Genomic DNA, 20,660 nt, shown 5'->3' on the forward strand with positions numbered 1-20,660 from the left:
GTTGCCACACATACTGAAACATGTTAGAATGCGTGAAAAGATATATATGTCTTGTGGGGGATATCAAAATGATTGTCACATAAAGTTTTATTCTTGTAAGCAGGGAAGCAACTTTTTCAAGTAGCTTTGTGTACCATCTCCTATAAAAAACAAGCCGGACAGAATATACTCAAGTGTCTCACAAATGCATGAATGCTGAAACATAATGCTGTTTGGGTCCTCTCATAGCACTGCTGTTAGTTGGTGCTTCTACCAGTTTAGGCAGGATTTTGCCAGTTAATCATTTGAAAAGAAATCAAAGAGTCCATGGGAGCTCATATTTAAAGGAGGGATGCTTTTAGAGAACATGCAGTCAACTAGCCAAATTTAATACAGAGGAGCACATTATATGCATGGGAAACAACTTCATACATTCTGCAGTCCTGTCAAATATATCTGAGGTGTTACGCAGAATACTATAAAGCTGGGTCAATCACCTATGTTCTGAGACTGACAGTTATCAGGGAGGGCTAACGAGTTGACCCAAAAAATGTTTAAAAACCGTAGTTAAATTCGTTTAAATGAGGTTGTAATTCTCACTTTCATCATGAATTTTATTTTCCTCTGTCAAAGGTGTAATAATACTGAATAGACTTTAAATGATAAGGCTTCATAATAGTTTCACTCTTCATATCTCATTAATTACTTTACATTATAGTAATGGCTAACTTGGTAATGGAAATACAAAGGTAGACTACAATGATGGACTATAAACCTTGCTTTTTGCTGAGATAAATTTGAATAGAGCACAGTATTGAAGATGCTTCAATAATTAAGATCCAAGAAAGAGAAAAATTTTCAAAAAATTAAATTCAGTGCTTTTTGCATGGATGAGGTAATGAGAAGTCTTTAAAGCATCACAGAATCTTTTTCTCTCCAATCAACAGTTTTGCTGGCGTTATCTTCCACTTGTGGTAAGAGGAATACAATACTTCCTATATTTTATCATGTGGGGTGTCATACTGTCTCTTTCTTAGAGACATGTACATGAATATATCAGAAGAAAGAAGAAGTAGAAAATGGGACGTGTTTTTACCACAAAGTTAATGTTAAGTTTAAATATGGGAACTGCTATAGAACTCTAATTCCTAAACCTGATTGTATATCAGAACAGTCTTAGTAATTTTCAAAATGCAGGTTTGGGGGTCCCACCTTTTCCTACTGAATCAGCACACCAGGGTTGGGTTGCCCATGAACCTATATCTTTAATACTCTACATGATGATACTTATGTACAGCTAGATTTGAGAATAACTGTGATAAGATATTCATATCAAATATTAAGTGTGTGTACATATTTAACCCTGAAAATATAAATATTCTTTTAAGTTGAAAAGTATATAAAATAATGATTCTTATAATAACTCTCAACCCAGAATCACCATGTTAAATGCTGCAAAGTGCTACACACCTAGCATAATGCTTCACAATAGCAACTTGAGTTGGTTTAGTTCATGGGTGGTAGTCAGCAAGAGAGTTTCCAAATGCAAACTTGATGAACTCTCCTACACTGCACTGAAATGAAGAACAATGACTTCTGGGGATTAAGAGCTTGTGTCATCAGCCCAAGGAACTCCTTTCAGAGTTTTTCACATATCTGCATTTATAGCAATCACCATTGATTACACTCTTAAAGATTTTCTAGGTACTCTTAAATATTTGCATAAGTTATTGAGTATAAGCCTCACAAAAGAACAATGAGGTATGTGTTATTAAAGCCATTTTACAGTCCAGGAGACTGAGGATTCCTCAGGGACATCTGAGTCTACTAATTATATTTTTAAACCAGCAAGATAAAAACAAACAAACAAAAACCACATACAAATATAGTCACTTCATAGGTAACAATGATAGCAAAATGTTGTCTTCGTAAATATAGATAGAACCAAGAGGAAAATATGGCAGACCTACCTTCGTCACTGCCAGAGCACAAGGGATCCTACCCCTACACTCCCTCCTGTGGCTCTGATGTGCTTGGTTCCATGAAGATAGCCTGCTTAGTTTGGGACTACATCAATCAGCTACTGGAGAGCCAGTGGGCATTAAAGACCTTCTATTAAGTTTTCTTATGAGTCACTAGTGAAGCATAGTAGTTTTCTGCCTCTGGCACTCTAAAGAAAAAAAAAGAAAAGAAAACAGGCAATTTGCCCCTGTCACATAGATTAATCAAGAAAGGCATAACCTTTGTATCTTTGGCTGGTCTCTGATAAGGGGAAAAGGACATTATGATAGATACAGGCAGGAATCACTTCAATCATCTTTAACAGTCCTGGGACATAAGGCAAGGGCTTAAAGCTTTCATTTAAAACATGTATTTTTTTTTTCCATTGAAGTTTCTATAATTATTACCTGTGCTACTTCTATCATGCCCTATTGTGAACAACTTCAAAGACAAGAACCAAGGTCTTTAGATCAAAGAAAAAAAAATTGACTGGGGGAAAAATGGATTGTCCTTCTACTAAACACACACACATATTCTGTTGTTATGGCAACATAAGGTCTAAGAATGACACACCAAATAATATAGTACCAAGGCACATTACTATCATCAAATGTCACAATAAGTGTGCTTCAGCTTCTGAATATGACACACCAGGTTGTTTCCTATTCTTCTCAGTTCTTTCACTTGAGGCCAAAGCAACTTACTCTAATGGGGACAAAATATCATCCATCACCTGTCTTCAGTGGATCTTTCGTGCATGAAGAAATCGCAGTAGTTCCACTAAAGAGATATGCAGTGGGATAAAAACTGAGCTAGCGCCTAAGGAAACAGCTGCTTTGAAATTACATAAAAAAAAAAAAAAAAAGAAATTACATCATATCTATATGGCAGTATGTCCAACTGAGGGATTCATTTGTGTGCACATTATATGTGTGTGTGTGTATATATAATAACTTTAAATTGGCTAAATATGTATAGAAAAGCCAAATCATATTGATTGAGATGAAACAGGAATAACATATCCTCCCACACAAAATATAAATATGTATATATATATATATATATATATATATATATATATGTAATAAAGCAGTAGAGGAAATTTTACCATTTGGGGATGGTGCTACTACTTTTTATATAGTAGTTTTATTCTTTATATTTTATCTAATATTCTGATATGCATATATATACATATATTAATATTTCATTATTGGTATTGACTTGCATCCATATTGTGTGACTCTGCTAATGGAAAGACAGAAAAAAAAGAAAAGATAGGGTAGGTTATAAGTCAACAGCAATTTTCTGTAAAATAATATCAAGAGATCACAACAGTGAAAAGGTCAGACATCTAGGAAATCTTAGAGATGATAGAAAAAGAACACACATTTTAAAGAAGTGTGTGAAGTACTGAGCACTAAACTACAAGGCTGAAATTGGCTCCAGGGACTGTTCTTCTTTCATGTGGGACCAGAAGCAGACTAAAAAGGAAGGGCTATCATGAAGTGGAACCTGTCCTTGGGTGTATGTCATCCTCATGCCCTACTGCCCTTCTGCCTCTGATATTTCACCTTGATTCTGTACCTGGGGATGGGGGTGCAGTGTTAGACCAAGAATTTGTCTCTAAGATGTGTTAATATAGATTTCTGAATCATGCCAGTCCATCTCCCAAGAGTTTTCTACATTTATTCTTAGGAATTCATTTAAAAAGAAAAAAAAAAAATCCATCAAATAGTTATTCAGTTGGTGTCAGCTAATTCCACTGCTCTGGTCCCTATTTATTTGAAAAATGCACCATCACACAGTATATTTGTGATAGGACTGAATTAAGGTGATGATACTGAACATACTAATTTAATATATATGCCAGAGCTCTTAGCTTAGTCAAGCACATTTAAATGTTTCTCTTCTCAATATTATTCTCATCAACTAGCCATTTTAATAAATAATTTAACACTGAGTGGTGAGTTGTACACTGATAAAGGAGGTCTATCATCCCCAAAGCATTTACTATCAGTTTACTTAGACTATCTTAAAATGCCAAAGAAAATGAAATTCCAACCCACTAATTTAGCCATTGTGCTAAATGTATTTTCTGATGAGATCACTTCTTATTACTAAAGACCAAATTTTAAAAACTGGCAAAAATGGATTGGAAAATAGAAGGATTGAATAAGAAAGACAAAGGCAATAAGCACAGTAAACATGGACTTCTGTGCATGTTGAAACAATACTCAGAATTTTATTTTTATTTAGAAGTCCAGAGCAGTACAGAGCATGTGTGACCTGCCCATAACAAACAGGCAGGGGGTGCATAAAACCATCTTGAAACCACTTACAAGCATCCCTCCAAATGGAGTTCACCTATCACAGATAAAAATGAAATGTTTATTCAGGAAGGCTCCCAGGCTCCAGCTAGAGAGAATGTTGAGTTTTGAATCACATATATGGAACTTGGGCTTAGCACCAGACACTGAGATAGATCCCCACTAAATTTTGAAAGGTTTTCCTCTTCTATAGAAAGACAAAGGAGGAAAAGGCAACATTCTTCTCATTTTTCATTTGTAGGTAGGACTGGAGCAGGTGTGCTGTTGTTCCCTGTGGTTGTAACTGTTTAGCAATCATGAAGAAACTTAGATTTCAAAACACTCTCCCTTATTAATCATTATTTCCTCACACTGTGAGGTGGGCTCTCCAGTGAATTCCCATAACAGAGCTAGAAAGGGAGGTGTGTGGAGAGACAGCACTACACACACGCAATTGATTTCTCCATTCCTTACATTCATTTATTGGTCTACTCTACATAAATGACTAGAGTCAATGACTAAATATAGTGAGAATTAACACTAATGTGTAACTGATATGTAAAAGGAGTTATAAAAGGATGATGATCATTTTGAGAGGTTATATCCTTGAGTTGTTTGACCACATAAACATCTATTACCTCCAGTAGGAAAAGAGTCATGAATATGTTGATTTTCTTCCATAATAATTTCTTGGAAATATCAACTTCATTTATATTCATATATTCCCCTACTGTGTTTTGTATTCATCCACTTTCATTTTTCTTCTCCCTTTGTTTCTCTCCCATAATGACTTGTTCTCCTCTGGGCCTTCTCACTCTCAGTCTTTCTCCCTCTCTCATTCTCTGTCTCCCATGTATATTTCCCTCTTATTCCTACACTGTTATTTTCTCCTACTATCCATTCTACTTTCTAAGTAATTTAATTCCTTTCCCTCTTGATTATCGCTTCTCTAGTATCATCATATTTATGCTTAACTTCTCATTCATCTTTTTTTCTCTGATCTTTTTCTCCCATCTATGACAAATTTATGTTCCTCATATAATGGATATTTTTCCCTCTCATATTTTGAGGTTTCCTTTCTCCTCCTCCCCATGATTAATATATTCATGTCCTATATTTTTCTCATATTTTCTCCGTGTTATTTTTGGTTTTTCTTCCTTTGTTCTCTCCTTCATTTTGCCCTAACCATCTTTGTTCTCTCTTCTTATGAGGAAATATCCTACTTATACAGTACATTATTTCTTGTCTTTTCCCCTGTTTTTAAGAAATTTTCCCATTCATTAGCTCTACCCTCTATATAGTCCCCTCCATAGATGTTGGAAATGGTGCTACTAATCTCTTCATCCTTACAAAGGACATTTTCCTTAGTGAAGTGTCCTGGGCATGATTTTTTTCTATGTGTGTCATTAAAAGCATTATTACCCTACATTTGATATTCTAGCTTAGATTTGAATGACTTAATTCTATATTTCCTTACCTCTATTTAGAGGTTAATCAAATTCTACCAGTTTCTTTATCACCACCCTGCCTTTATGTGGTCATCAATTAAATAATGTGAGATTATTTGGAAATTAACTTGGTAATAAGATAAACACAGAAATACACACATTTGTGTACATGTACACTTGAATAATCTCTCTTTACCTTCTTCATCTTCTGTTGGTTTTTTTTTTTTTTTTCTTTTTTACTGTATAATGAAGTGTCTCTGTTGAAGGTCACCTGTACTAATCAATGACTGATACTTTTTTGAACTTATAAACTAATATAGGGATAATTAACATCTATCCTACCATTTATAAACATTCATCACATAATTTTTGCAGGCTAAACTCACAGACATCCTGGAGAGAAACACTGAGCAAAAAGAAAGATTCTTATGTCCTCTATAAGAGGAAATAGGTAATAATGAAAGAACAAACCATATAACAATATAATTTTTAGCATCATAACTAATAAGAGGGTGGTATAGGGTATATGGAGCACTTAGAGCATGTAAAGATTGAGTTCATTTTAATGAACTATAGGGAGACTTTCCTGATCAAATAAAGGTGAAGGGATTATAGAAAGCATAGATGGTGCTGAATTAGGAAATTTATCACACATTTTTAAAAATCTGGACCAAGTATATTTTTAATTTAGCTTATTTTAGTTTTTAAAAATTATTGCTCAAAAATTGTGTCCTTTTATTTTTCATATATATAAATAAACTCATTAGTTCAAATAATTTTTACTTATCACAGAATTTCTCTTAATTATGCTATTTTTATTATATCACAATGGTGATATTATGCAATCTATTTTAGTTTTCTACTTCTGCATAACACATTGCCAGAAAATAGTGGCTTAAAATAGCAGACATTCATTATCTCAAAGTTTTAGTAGGTCAGAAGTTTTACTGACCAGGCACACCAGGATAATCTCCCTTTATCATTTAAGGTCAATTGATAGTAATCCAGTCATTAAAGTGATACCCCATTGTATTCATAGCTTCTGCCTACACTCAATGGGAGGAGATTATATCCGTTGTGTACATTAGTGGACAGGAAACTTGGAGGCCATTTTAGAATTCTATCACAGATTCTCAACTCATTCTGGGCTTAATTGGAAAGCCACAAGTTATAATGTGAGATTTTGGCTGAAACTCAATATCCTTCATTCTCTTGGAGAAATCCATATTTATATTCATCTCTTTTGTAAAGGATTTGTTAAACAAAAATATATTTGCATTTTATTAAATGCATTTTGGCATCTTTGGAGATGACATAGTTTTTCCTTATTCAACCTTTTAATTTTATGTGTTATATTAATAGATTTTAAAAAGTTTTTAATAAATAATTTTTCTCCATTTGATAAGAGTTTTGTTATTTTTAGGAATTTGAATCAACAGGTATACATATTATTCTGTAGTTTTCTGGGGGGTTTTATATTTTGTGCTTTTGGGTTATTCTTGTTGATAAAATTGAGAAATCTACCATTTTTCCCTTTTTACAGACAGCTTATACACTATTTCTATATATCTGTATATGGTCTCCTTTTCAAAATTTTTTTAAAATTTATTTTATTTATTTTTATTTTTATTTTGGCTGTGATGGGTCTTCGTTGCTACACACGGGCTTCCTCTAGCTGTGACGAGCAGGGGGCTACTCTTTGTTTCAGTGCATGGGCTTCTCATTGCGGTGGCTTCTCTTGTGGAGCACGGGCTCTAGGTGCACAGGCCCTAGAGCGCAGGCTCAGTAGTTGTGGCACAGGGGCTTAGCTGCTCCTTGGCATGTGGGATCTTCCTGGACCAGGGATTGAACCTGCGTTCTGTGCATTGGCAGACAGATTCTTAACTACTGTGCCACCAGGGAGGCCCATTCTTTTTGCATTTTAAATATCTTTTTAAAATCTTTTGTTATACCCTCTATTATTTTAATTTTGGTTATGTGCATTTTCCTTCTTTTAATTAAAGTTCTTAACATATGCATCAGTTATCTATGCTTACCATATAATGCTCTACAACAAACAACAAAAATCTCAAGGGCATTTGTTTAGTCCATGCGTCTGTAACCTTCAGCTGATCTGGTTTTGGCCCAGGTGATCCCATGTGGACTGGCTCATGTGTCTGTGTTTGGCTGTGGTCACCTACGCAGGTTTTCTGACTTTGGCTGGGTTTGTATACATATCTGGAGATTAGTTAGCTGTTGATTGATCTAGGATGGCTTCTTCTGGGGAAATGGGCAATTAAGCTCTGTTTCACATGTCATTTATTCTCTTATGGACTACACGAGGTGTATTTTCATGGCCCTGGCAGAGGGCAAGAGCAAGAAACTGCAATCCTGCAAGCATATTAAGGTTCTGCATACATTACACTCTAACTCCCAGTAGTCAGAAGGAACCCCAGGGATAGAGTGGGAAGCCCTGATAGTTTACATGGTAAAGGTCTCAGATGTGAGCAGGGTTGAAGAGTTGACACCATTAATGCAATTAATCTTTCACAGTATACAAATTTAATGATAATAATAGATGCTCAACTTTAAACATGCCTAGTAACAGCCACGGCTGGGTACTTATATTAATTTATTCAGTTAAGATTTACAAGCCTATCTAATTCCTATTAGAAGTTGAAGTGAACTCAGGTAAAAGGAGTTCTTGAGGTTTTTCTTTGCTACTCAAAATCCTCATTGGTTTTTTTCTCACTCAGAGTAAAAGCCAAAGTTCTTTTAATGTCCTCTAAGTTCCTTACATTATCTATTCCTCTGTCATCCATCTTACTTACCTTCTACCTCTCATCCCTACCCATGCTCTACTTTTGTCAAACTAGTTTTCTTTTAATTCCTTAAAAATAAAAAACATGTAGCACCTCATGGCTTATGTACTTCCGGTTGGTTCTGTTGGGAACACCCTTCTCCCATCTTCAACAAGTTCAGGTTTTACTCAAAATGCCTTTTCAGGAACACTTTCACTACTACTTTTCCTGTTTTATTTTTCTCCATAACTTCTACGACAATCCAATATGCTATGTATATTACCGATTGTGTGTGTGTGTGTGTATGTGTGTGTGTGTGTGTGTGTGTGTGTGCTTCTACCACCACTACTGTACAAGTTTTATTAGGGAAGGGATTTCTTCAAATTTGTTTACACTGTATACCAAAATACATAGGTACTGGAACATAGGTGCTCAATATATATCTTTTTGAATGGATGCATGTGCTCAGAATAACGTAAATCAGTCTGAGTTCTTTCAGTTTTGTTCATGGTTTTATAAAACCTTCATACTTCCTTTATGCAAGATAAGTGATGATACCTCAAATCCTGGCTATAATTATCAAACAAAGCATAGTTTTGAGCAATTTCAGAAGCAATATAAAATGTTTTGGAAATGAAAGGCTCATGTAAACATCATCATATTTCCCTGGGCATGGGGTCCTTTCCCAAATATAGTCTGTGTTGTGTTTTAATAAACTGCCTAAATAACTCTGCAGATGCCAGATTCCTATTTCACAATTTTTCTGAATTAAAATTACTAAATTGGTATTATGACTCTCAATTATATTAAATCAAAAAGACATTAAGGCCTTCAAGCAACAGCAATTGAATTATGTACCAGGCACTCTGCTAGGCAGTGGAAGTAAAAAATGAAGAAAACATGTTTTCCACCCTCAGGTCTACATCATATTACAGAATTTGTTTTAAGTAGCTTTATCTTGTATAAAAAAAACAAACTTATAAGAGCTTATTTAGATTGTTATTAAGATATTATTTTATGTATTTAATCACATTTCTCATCTTCCATATTAATTATAGCTTGTTTGTTATTCTCGTCCATTATGTCCATTTTATTATCTTAAGGAATTTTGCTATTTTTTTCCCGATTTATATCCGCTCTTTTCCTTCTTATTCTTTGTTCATTGTCATCATTCTCATTTCATTTAAGTGTGAGGGTTGATTTGAACACTATTCAGTGTCTCAAATACTTCAACATTATTCATGCCCTTGTACACTCTTTAAGCCTTTACACTTTGATTTCCAGTCACATGTGCTTATCTCTGCTTCCTCCCAAATGACTACTAAAATGATGCTAAAAAATATAAAATGATGTAAAGGACAGAGATTATGGGACAGTGACAAATAAATGGAGAAGCAAATGGAAGAGCAATAGTGAATTCAGTTGGATGGAGGGCCTGAAACCAAAGGTGCATGGATAGGAAAAAACTGTAGATGAAGCGAGTCATTCCTTGGCAAGGGGCTCTTAGAAGTTTGGGGGCTTGGAGATGTCAATTTCTAAATTAGTGAGAAGAATGAGTATACGGGTAAAAACAGGGTAATTATTTGCAAGTCTATGTATGATTATGCCATAATCCCATCTAGCCAAATGAGTACCCCAAGGCAGGGGACCAAAGGTTTATACTCTGGAGAAACTTAATAGGACAGAACTGGCAATTATATACTCAAGTGTACTAGGAAACAGAGACAAGATATGTGACTGAAAGTGGAGATTTCATTGAATGCCTGCACTTCTAGGCCTCTTTGCTCATAGAATGGCTATAGCCAGGCTGAATTCTTCGAAGCAGAGGTCTATTGATTCTTCTCTGAATAAACTGGACAACCACAGGTGAAAATACCACTACATACTAAAACTAAACTGGAGGTGTCCCCCTGTTAAATAGGTGGCCCTTCCCCACCCCAGTCCATCACTAGACAGTGAAGTTCACTTATCAGCAACTTAACAGTCACTCTGAAGTATGAACAGACACCAAGTGAAATAGAATGTGTTATTGCCAAAGTATTCATTGTCTCTCCCTATGAGGCCCATTCCTTGGGAGGATAATTCATTTCATCCATTGACAAAAACCTTGTTCATGTGATTTGCTTTGGCTAATGAAATTCAAACAAAAGGAATGTATACTCCCTCTGAGCTAAATAAAGCTTTAAGAGCTATCATGTAGTTTTATTATTTGTATTTACCTTCTGCAGTCACCCCAACGTCTTACATAGGGGACTGAAAAAATAGAGAAAAGTAGTATAAGAAAAATTTGATAATCAAAGTGCATGAAATACTATATTGAAAATGCCTCTCCAATACCCAGGACAGTGGATAAAAGTAGACTCATGTAAAGACTCACATTTCAGAACACTGTAAATTAAGAGATAATCCTATAAGATTCTAGATTAAAACAAACAATGGCAACCATCACCACGTCACTTAATAGCATTGGGAAGCAGGATGGAGTTAGACTTCTAAACAGCAGTACCGAAAGCTAGGAGACTGTGGTGAAATGCCCTTAAATCCTTAGGGAAAATCTACTCTAGTGTCCTATACACAGCTAAAATATCAGTCAATTGTGGGGCAAAATATACATTTCTCCGACCTGCAGACACTCAGAAAATAGACCATTTACATACTTTTCCTTAGAAAATTAATGAAGAATATTCTGCAAAATCAGGCTTTACACCAAAAGATTAGATTCAATAAAAAATGGATCTAAAGTGGGAGCAAGGTAAATGAAAATCCAGATGTCAGATGAACAGCGACTTAGAGAACCATCAGGTTGAGTTGGAGCGGGTGGAAAGAGGGCTCCAGGAAGCTTTCCATAAAAAATAGGAGTCTATTATTAGAGGATATTTGGAAGGTATTACTGATAAAGCAGTTGGGAAAAATTTAACAATAGGGAGCCGTTTATTAAAACCTAGCAGGTAAAAAACATGAATACACACACACACACACACACACACACACACACACACAATTACTAACAATTACCAAAAAAACAAAAAATACAGTAAAGGAATCTATATACTACGTGACTATTTGGCTTTATAGTATAAACAATATATATATAGCTAATGATAATGAACACTGATAAATCCTGTCTATAATTAAAATCAACTTATATAAAATTTGTAAGTCAATTAGAGTGTACATATTTTACTTAGAGCCAAATACCTAAAGAAATAGACAAAACACTTACAAATGATTACCTTTAGAAAGCAGAATTGAGTAGTTGCAGTAGAGATGACTTTATTTTATTATAAGCCTTTCAGTATTGTTTGATTTTTAAGCCATGTACATTTATCATTTAATAAAAAAATCCAATAAATGACAAAATACTTTTTAAAACTGATAGTATGAAAGATTAATGCTTCTAATAAACTTACATGCATATATTAAGTGCAAAATACTTGATATATGTTTAACATTGTGTGATGTAGAAAGTCCAAATTTACTTTTCTTAATAATAAACAATAAATGCTTCAAAAGGCATATAATTCTTATGAACAAGCACTACTACTTGTCAATTATCAGTGAATTAATTTATAAATTGACTAGAAGGGTGTTCACTAGAGCACTGTTTTGATCACAGAAAAACCATACTTACCTGGAACATAAGGAAATATACCCAAGCTTTTCTAAACGTATAATTGAAGATATTAATAAAGCAAGATGTGCTATACAAGATAAATACCAGCAAAAAGTATAACACAATGGAAAAGCCAACATTTCAAATATATTTTGATTTAATCCAATGAGGCAGTATGAATTTTACCAGAAATAATAATGAAAACATACATGCTATATGACTAGCAACTGTTGTATTCCTAGTGAAAGCAATTCTGAAAGTCCCAACTGACTATTTGTAAGAGCACAAAGGAATTTACAGTTGAGAATAGACTAGTCGTAGAATATGTTACTGTACCAGCAATGATGCATACTGAGGAGTAAAATCAGAAGGGAGCATACGGAAAGTAACACCCAGTCTATTCAGCTGGTATGAGACTTAGGCATGTGTTAAGAGCTATTTAGGGAGCGGGGGCAGGGGGGGGAACCATACAGAGATTGTTGTTTCTCCTCACTGGTGATATTTAGCTCCCACTACAATGTTACTCTTCTCACAACATAATGAGCCTGCAGGATGCATAGTACTTACAGTTAATTCCTTGTTCCTTAGCATCTAAAGAAAACCACTAACCAGTGTCAAATTTGAGTGGCCAAGGGAACATTTCACTGTTAGGACAATTTACAGAACTTAGGCTGGCAAAAATGGAACTTCTGAAAACTGGGAAAAAAACAAAAAACAACAACAACAAAAAACAACGTTATCTTTGTTAGAAATCTTAAGCAAATTCAGTCTAATCCAGTGATTTCTTTGTTGTATCTGGATTTGATTAACTGAGTCTCAGGTCACACGTCTAGCTCTGCATTCCATTCCATTTTTCTGTGGGTTTTCTTGAAAGGATGAAGAAAGGGGATCGAAGGTGTAGCTACTTCCTAGGTTCCATCAGCTTCTGAGTCCTCTTCTGTGCAGCTCCCATTATCCCCCATGTCTGTTCTTCCAACACATGGAGTGCCCAGTGTTGACTTTGACAGATGTCACATTCAGCTCCATGACATGAGTGCCTTGTTATTGTGCAGCCGGTCCCTGTTTCCACAGGAGGGCATCCACACACAGTCATCTGCAGCCACGCTGTTTTTCTACCAGTTAGTCTTTTCAGGCTGGTGTGTGAGCTCAAGCTCCTTGTAACCTTTGTATACCAGTCGGGGCTCACAAGCCTGCCAAGGTGAGCTCTATCCTCCACCCACTATTTCCCATCAAAACATTACAACTAAAGTTACTAGGCAAAAATGCTATTTGCTGAGTACCTACTATAAACCAAATCTTCAAAAAAGTGACTTAATTAAATTTGATTGCTGAGTAGTCTTCCTTGGTATGCATGGGCTATGATTTGTTTCACCATTCATCTCTAGAAGGTTATCTGGCTTGTTTACAGTTTTGGGTTATTAGAAGTAGAGCAGCTAGTTTCATGTACAGGTTTTTATGGGAACATAAGTTTTCACTTTTCTGGGATAAATTTTCAGAAGTGCAATTTCCGGGTAATAGGGTAGTTAAAAGGACTGTTAAAACTATTCTTAATAAGTATTTCAAAAATTAGTACACTGGTTCCCACACTCTACCTGAATGAGAGATCTAGTTTCTCTGCATCCTCTGCAGCATTTGTTGTTGGGACTGTATTTTATTTTGGTTGTTCTGATAGGTGTATAGTGATATTTCATTGTGAGTCTAATTTGCATTTTCCTAATGTCTAATGATGTTGGAAACATTTCCTTGTGCTTATTTAATATATGTATATCTGCTTTGGTGATCTTTCTGTTGCTCATAGTATTTCCTTATCCTTTTGACATCTGTAAAGTCTGTAGAAATAATCCCTGTTTTATTCTTGGTATTGGTAATTTGTGCCTACTCTCTTTTTTCTGTGTCAGTCTTATGTTTGTTAATATCATTGCTCTTTCAAAGAATCAGCTTTTTGTTTCATTGATTTTTATTATCTTTTAAATTTTATTTTTTTATCATTTTCATGAATGTTTGTATGAGACCTCTTTTTCCATTCGTTTACTTTTAACCTACCTGTAGCATTGTATGTGAAATGAGATTCTTGAATTCAGGTCATGTCTATTAATCCACTCTGCTAATATCTGACTTTTAAGTAATGCATTTAGACCATTTATATTTAATGTAATTACTGATATGTTAGAGTTTATCTTCCATTTTATTTTTTGTTCCCTAGTTCTTCTCTTTCCTTTTTATTTATCTTTTACCTCTTTCCTATCCTCCTGTGGGTTACATGAGCAGTTTTTTAGAATTCTATTGTGATTTATGTATAGTGTTTTTCTTTGCTGAGACATTTTATTTCTTTCATTTTTTCAACTACTTTTGTAATTGATCTTTGAAGTACTTTTATGACAACTGCTTTAAAATATATGTCAGATAGTTCTAACATCTCTATATTCTTAGTGTTGGCATCCATTTGTTGTCTTTTTTATTTTATTGACATTTTTCATTGATAAATAATTTTTTATTATTGAAATCATTATTCAGTTTTCTTATGAAATTATGAGTGATATTTTATAATAATTTTTTAGGTATTATGTTATGATATTTGGATATTATTTAAACCTTCAGTTTTTTTCTGTGACACTGATATGGTGGAGGGAAGGGGAGCACTGCCTACTGTGAGGTAGGGGTAGAAATTTATGTTCCACACTTGACCAATGTTGATAGCTAATGGGGGGAGGGGCTCCTCTTTACTGCTGGGCAGGAGTAAGAGTTCTGACTCCCTACTAGACCTCTGCTGAGACCTCCTTGGCTGGAAACAATAGTAGATCCTTGTTACTGCTTTCCACATGGCATCCACTGGTTGCATCAGTGTATGGCCTTTCTACCACTGGGTGGTATTGAGTGTCCTAACTGTCCACTTGGCTTCCTTGGACGTCACATCAACAGCAGAGGGAAGTGAGTAGAGATACCTTGTTAGTGCTGGGAATGAATATATTGTCTCCCCACTCAGCCTTGTTATACTTTAGTGAAGGTGGAAGTCTGTTTTCCCATTCAACCATTGATTGTGGGGGGGTGGGTAGAGCCACAGTATTTTCTGTGTCATTGGCTGGAAAAGAGCAGTTATTATCTAAAAGTTTTCTATCTTTAGAACGTGGCCAAACTTCTTCTTTCTGTTCCCTTTGGCTAGAGAGAATAGGCTTTTGTTGAGGCTTGCTTTATCCTCATTCACTGGCATTTCTAGGTTGTCAATTTTGCCATATTATTCCTTGGGTCCCAAGGTTTCTATCTAGCGTACCTTGTTTTCTCCACCTATGGCATCTAGGGATGCCATAACAAAACACCACAGAATGATTGGCTTAAACAACAGAAATTTATTTCCTCAGAGTTCTGGAGGCTGGAAATCTAAGATCAAGGTGCTGGCAGGTTTGGTTTCTCCTGAGGCCTCTCTCCTTGGCTTGCAGATGGCTGCCTTCTCACCACGTCCTCACATGGCCTTTTCTCCATGTGTGCAGCACATCCCTGGTGTCTCTTTCTCTTCTGATAAGGACATCAGTCATATTGGTTTAGGGCTTCACCCTTACAATCTCATTTACTCTTCCTTACCTCTTTAAAGGCTCTATCTCCAATTATAGTCACATTGGGTAGTTAGGGCTTCAGCATATGAATTGGAGGGGATGCAATTCAGTCTGAGACACTCTGCCTTCTGAACCTATAAAATTCATGTTCTTCTCACCTGTAAAATGCATTTGTTTCCATCCTAACAGCCCCAAAAGTCTTAACCCATTTCAGCATCAGTTTTAAGTCCAGCGTCTCATCTAAATATCATCTAAATCCAGATATGGGTGAGACTTGGGGTGTGATTCATCATGAGGCAAAATTCCTCTCTACCCATGAACTTATGGAACCAGACAAATTATGTGCTTCCAAAATACAGTGGTGGAACAAGCAGAGCATAGACATTCCCATTTTAAAAGGAGCAGTCAGAGAGAAGAAAATGGTCACAGGTTCCAAGCAAGTCCAAAACCTAGGAAGACAAATTCTATCAGATTTCAAGGCAAGAGAATAAACTGCTTTGGCTCCATGTTCTGTCCCCTGGGCCCATCAGAGTGGTGGCCCTGCCTTCTGTAGGTCCTGTAATCAAATACAAATGGGTGCACAATAATAATATATTGGACAGGTTTTATGCATGTTTCTTGGAACATTTCACATTCTACCAAAGAAATGCTACAGAGAAATTTGAGGCTATACTTTGGAATGGGTTGTGTGTTGCTTTTCTTCCAGATGTTTGTCAAGGAGGAAAACAAATGATTGTTTTTACTTCCCTTCTGAAGTTTGTTACTGTTGAAATATATACGTGTGTGTGTGTGTGTATATATATGTATATATATATATATATATATATATATATATATATGACAGATTTAGGAGAGGAGAATCATGCACCATCTTTGTGAATAATGATATTTCAATTTCAAAAATCTTTTAATCACTTTTTGCAAAATGTTGTATTTAGAATGAGAAAGGAAGAAAGAAAGGAAGGGATGGAGGGGAAGAAAAGAAGAAAAGAGAAAAAAAGAAAGTGAGAGAGAAGTGGCTATAAACTTTGATGTTTCTTTTATGACATGAAGGAAAACCAGGATGAAACAAACCATAATCCTGGCTTATGCTACAGACAGCCTCAACAAAGTTTTATTATCTTGCATATCAACATTAGGATCTGTCCTGAATTTGTGGCTGAAAATCTGTTAGTACTTAAAGAGTCAGGAGAGAAACTTGTGATTTAAATCTTAGTCATGTATCATCAGCACAGCTGATGATAGTCAAAAACCATGCTTAGAAATGTGTCATTTTCTTTCTTAGGAGACAATTTAGAAAGTTCAATTTTCAATATGTTGGACAATTTCTAACTATTATCTTTTTAAGTGTAAGAAATTAAATATTCCTGGATTATAGATTTTACAGTGTATCTGAATGAAAGATTTTCCAAGTGGGCTCTAGCTATAGAACTCCTTTCAGCCTCCTGAAATCTATGTCAGTATAATATCACCCATGACTGGTCCCTCTTCCATACAACAACTTGTTGCCATGGCCCTGCTGGCATACCTCTTCCTCACTTCCAATAGTAAGTTTTCTTCCACAACTCAAAATCTGATGTGTCTTATAAGAGGATATAGGTGGAGGCTTCTGCTGTGACATCAGGAACTCATGACATCTGTGTCAGGCATGACTAGCTTCTCATTTGTTACACAGTTGATTTTGACTCAAAGCCACTGTGGCCTCAGACCCTGATGCCACTTCACCTGCTGAACATGTTGTCATGCCTCTTCGCTTAGACTCACATCACCTCTGGCTGCCGCTGTAGGGATATCTGATTGTTAAATAGAGTGATTGGTGCTAATGGAGCTCTGTGATTAGCAGCAGTGCTATTCTTGGGTCAGTCTTTCCTATCATATCCCAAATAGGCATGTGCAGTTTCAACCTTCATCTTTCATTTGACGAGTCAGAGGGGGAAAAAAGGCTAAAATTCTGCTTATTTTTTCACTTGCTTAGTAACAGCCAGCTGTACAGGTTTTCTGGGAGTTTATTTCTTTAGCTGTTATTTTAGTAAAATCATCCCACTTTCATTTCAGTATTATAATCCCAACAAGTCCAGAAACCCACTTTCATCAATGTCATTGTTTTGTTTTGCTTTTATGGAGAATTGTAATTTCTGGGGCTACCCCAATCCCTAGTATATCTCTTTTATTCATTTTTATAAGCTCTTGAAAAGCACAAATGTGATTGTACTGTGAAAATGTTAAACATGATTTATACATGCATACCTGCTATCATTACACCCCAGTCAAGCCATTAGAGATTTGAGCTCTCCCTCACTGCTCTGATTCCCCTATTCCTACCGCAATCTAGCTTTCAGCAAGGCAGACAGAGCCAATGCTACTCATGTTAATAGCTGGGGTTCATCAGCATCAATTGCTTTTGGGGTGCTCCTCAGTGTGTGTGATGTGTATTTGATGTTATGATTTGTAGCAAACAACAGAGGCACTCAACGATTTAGCAGCCTGTGCTTGGTTGTTGCCACAAGGGAGCTGAGGGGCTTTTAAATAAACTATGTGTGATTTCCTCACATGAGATGCTATTTAAGTGCTACACATGACAGGCAAGCACATTTAAAGGAAGCCCAAATGCATCAGTTGAGATTTCCAGAGCCAATCTAAGAATCAGCTCCAGAGTGTGGCCTGCTGAAGCAATGATGAACTCAGGGAAGCCAATGAATAAATTAGGAGGTGGAGGAGGGCAGGGAAACAAAAAAATGTGTGACACATACAAAGATTTGCAGGGATTTGGGTGTTAGGCACAGGATGAGACAAGGGGAAAATAGGGAGTTTGTCGGGGAGAATGTGAATGTTCTATGATACAAGTGAGATACAGGTGCCCAAAGCATGCTGAAATATAGCCTTCACTGTGTGTAGTCCATATAAAAATTAAAACATAATTACAACTGACCAGTGGGAAAAATTCCCATAAATGGTCGTGAAGGATATTGATGCTATCAAGAAAAAAAGCACACAGCACTCACTTAACAAGCCCTAGCATTTTATTTGCACATGCATCTGTGTTTTATACATGGTAGCTGCTCAATAAATGCTAGTAAATATATATCCCACTAAGGGTTCATAAAATTAGAATACCCACCTAAACATGGAAATATCAATTATTTCTGCTATTTCTTGTTACTTAAATTAAAATTTTGAATTTCCATTATCAAACTGCCACACCAACTTTTACAAGCTTAGGTATATTTAAGTTTTTTTGCTGGTCAGATTGTCCTTGTACCTGTGATTTTTCTTGGTTTTCCATGATTTAATATTTTCACTTAAGAGCTAACAGTAGGTAGAGATTCAGGTATACTTATTTAATCAATATTTTTTTTAGTTTTGATAAAATACCCCCCCTACCACACACACAAAATGGCTTCTTTTATCTTGTTTCTTAGTTACTTATCTCTTTTTAGAAACATGTTCTATTTTGCTCTAAGAAGTATAATACATTCTGTGTGTATGCATTGAAAGAGTATGGTTTCAAATTCTAAAGCCACTCAATTTATGTGTCTATACTTAAGCCATTGACGTTATACTGTATAGAAAGATACAGATATATCGTTATATAGCTTGCCATTAGAAAGTGATTCCTTTGAGTCACAGACCTTATTATTGTTGCATCCTAGACCCTAGCACAGTGCCTGCTATTATAATAGCTACTCAGTAAAAGAACAGACTGCATTTTAAAATGAGGCTTTGTAAATATCTTCACATTTAAAGTCAACACTCTAGTTCAATTCCTATGTGACGTAAGGTGCTGTGCATCTGTGAACTTGGGTTCCAGGTACACGTGGCAAGTTTACATTAGGATACCCTCCAGAGCTTCAGTGTTGGGTGATGGAGGAGTAAGGGAGAAGAGCGGTAGTGGTATTTCATGGCATGTATTTCTGTCCAATGTGGGAGATTTATCTTCTTCCTGAACCCCAATGAAAAATACTTTCCTTCTCTCAGGACATATTTTCAATTCTCCTGACTACCCACAGTCCATTAGATGACATTGAAGGCATTCAGAGACCAGAAAACAGTACTCAGAAAGATAAAAGGTAGCAAGGCCTAGAATTTTTTTTAAAAGAGAAGAAAAAAAGAAAAGAAAGGAAAGTCATCTTTTCGGTAATATGCAAAGCAGGCATCCAGCATTTTTCAAGAAGAATGGAAGGAAAATATTTTTATATAAATTTATGAGAACATTTTAAAGTGAACTTTGAGCAATCATGTATAGACTATACCTGCAAGAGAATATCCACAAAATAATGAATTCTATAAACAGCATAGGCCATCCACAATAGGATAAAAAAGGTTAGAAAGTGCTAGAAAATACAGCCCATGTTTAACCAGAGATGGATTTTACCAATTTTTAAGGGAGAGTTATCCCACTGAATATAATTTTTATAAATATATATTTTCTTAAAAATATATCTGCTTGCTATGGGAAATCCTTAGTAGAACAGTTGTAATCTTATTTCAGAATAGTTGAATCATCATGATCATATATTTTTTTTGTTATTTTTGGAAGATTCTTCTTTAAGGAATCCTCTTAAGAACTATTAGAGATAACTATTTAAACTGTTTTGGCCAGAGGTCCAGAGCACAGAGCAGATAGAACGGGGTAAGCAACTTCACCCATGAAGAGAGTTGCTGCAATGAAATTTATTAGTAATTGGTGTTCAACATGCTTTATATGCATGGCATCTCCCAGGGGCTCCATGAAGCCCTACAATTCCACCTCTTTTCTTTCATACCTACTGGGAGGTATTGTGCCCTGCACACACTTTATTGGCCAGTGAACTGCAGGATTAAAAAAAAAAAATACAACTTCTGCCAAGCTGCTGCAAACACAAGGCATTGTAGTTTAAGGGATCTCTTGGGGAAATACAAATCATTGCACTTAATAGCCTGACTATACAGTCACCGAATGGTGTTTATTTCTGGATTCAAGGCCATAAAATTTGTCAGTGGCCTTC

This window comes from Kogia breviceps, chromosome 8 (genome assembly GCF_026419965.1).
Source record: "Kogia breviceps isolate mKogBre1 chromosome 8, mKogBre1 haplotype 1, whole genome shotgun sequence".
Taxonomy (NCBI): Eukaryota; Metazoa; Chordata; class Mammalia; order Artiodactyla; family Physeteridae; genus Kogia; species Kogia breviceps.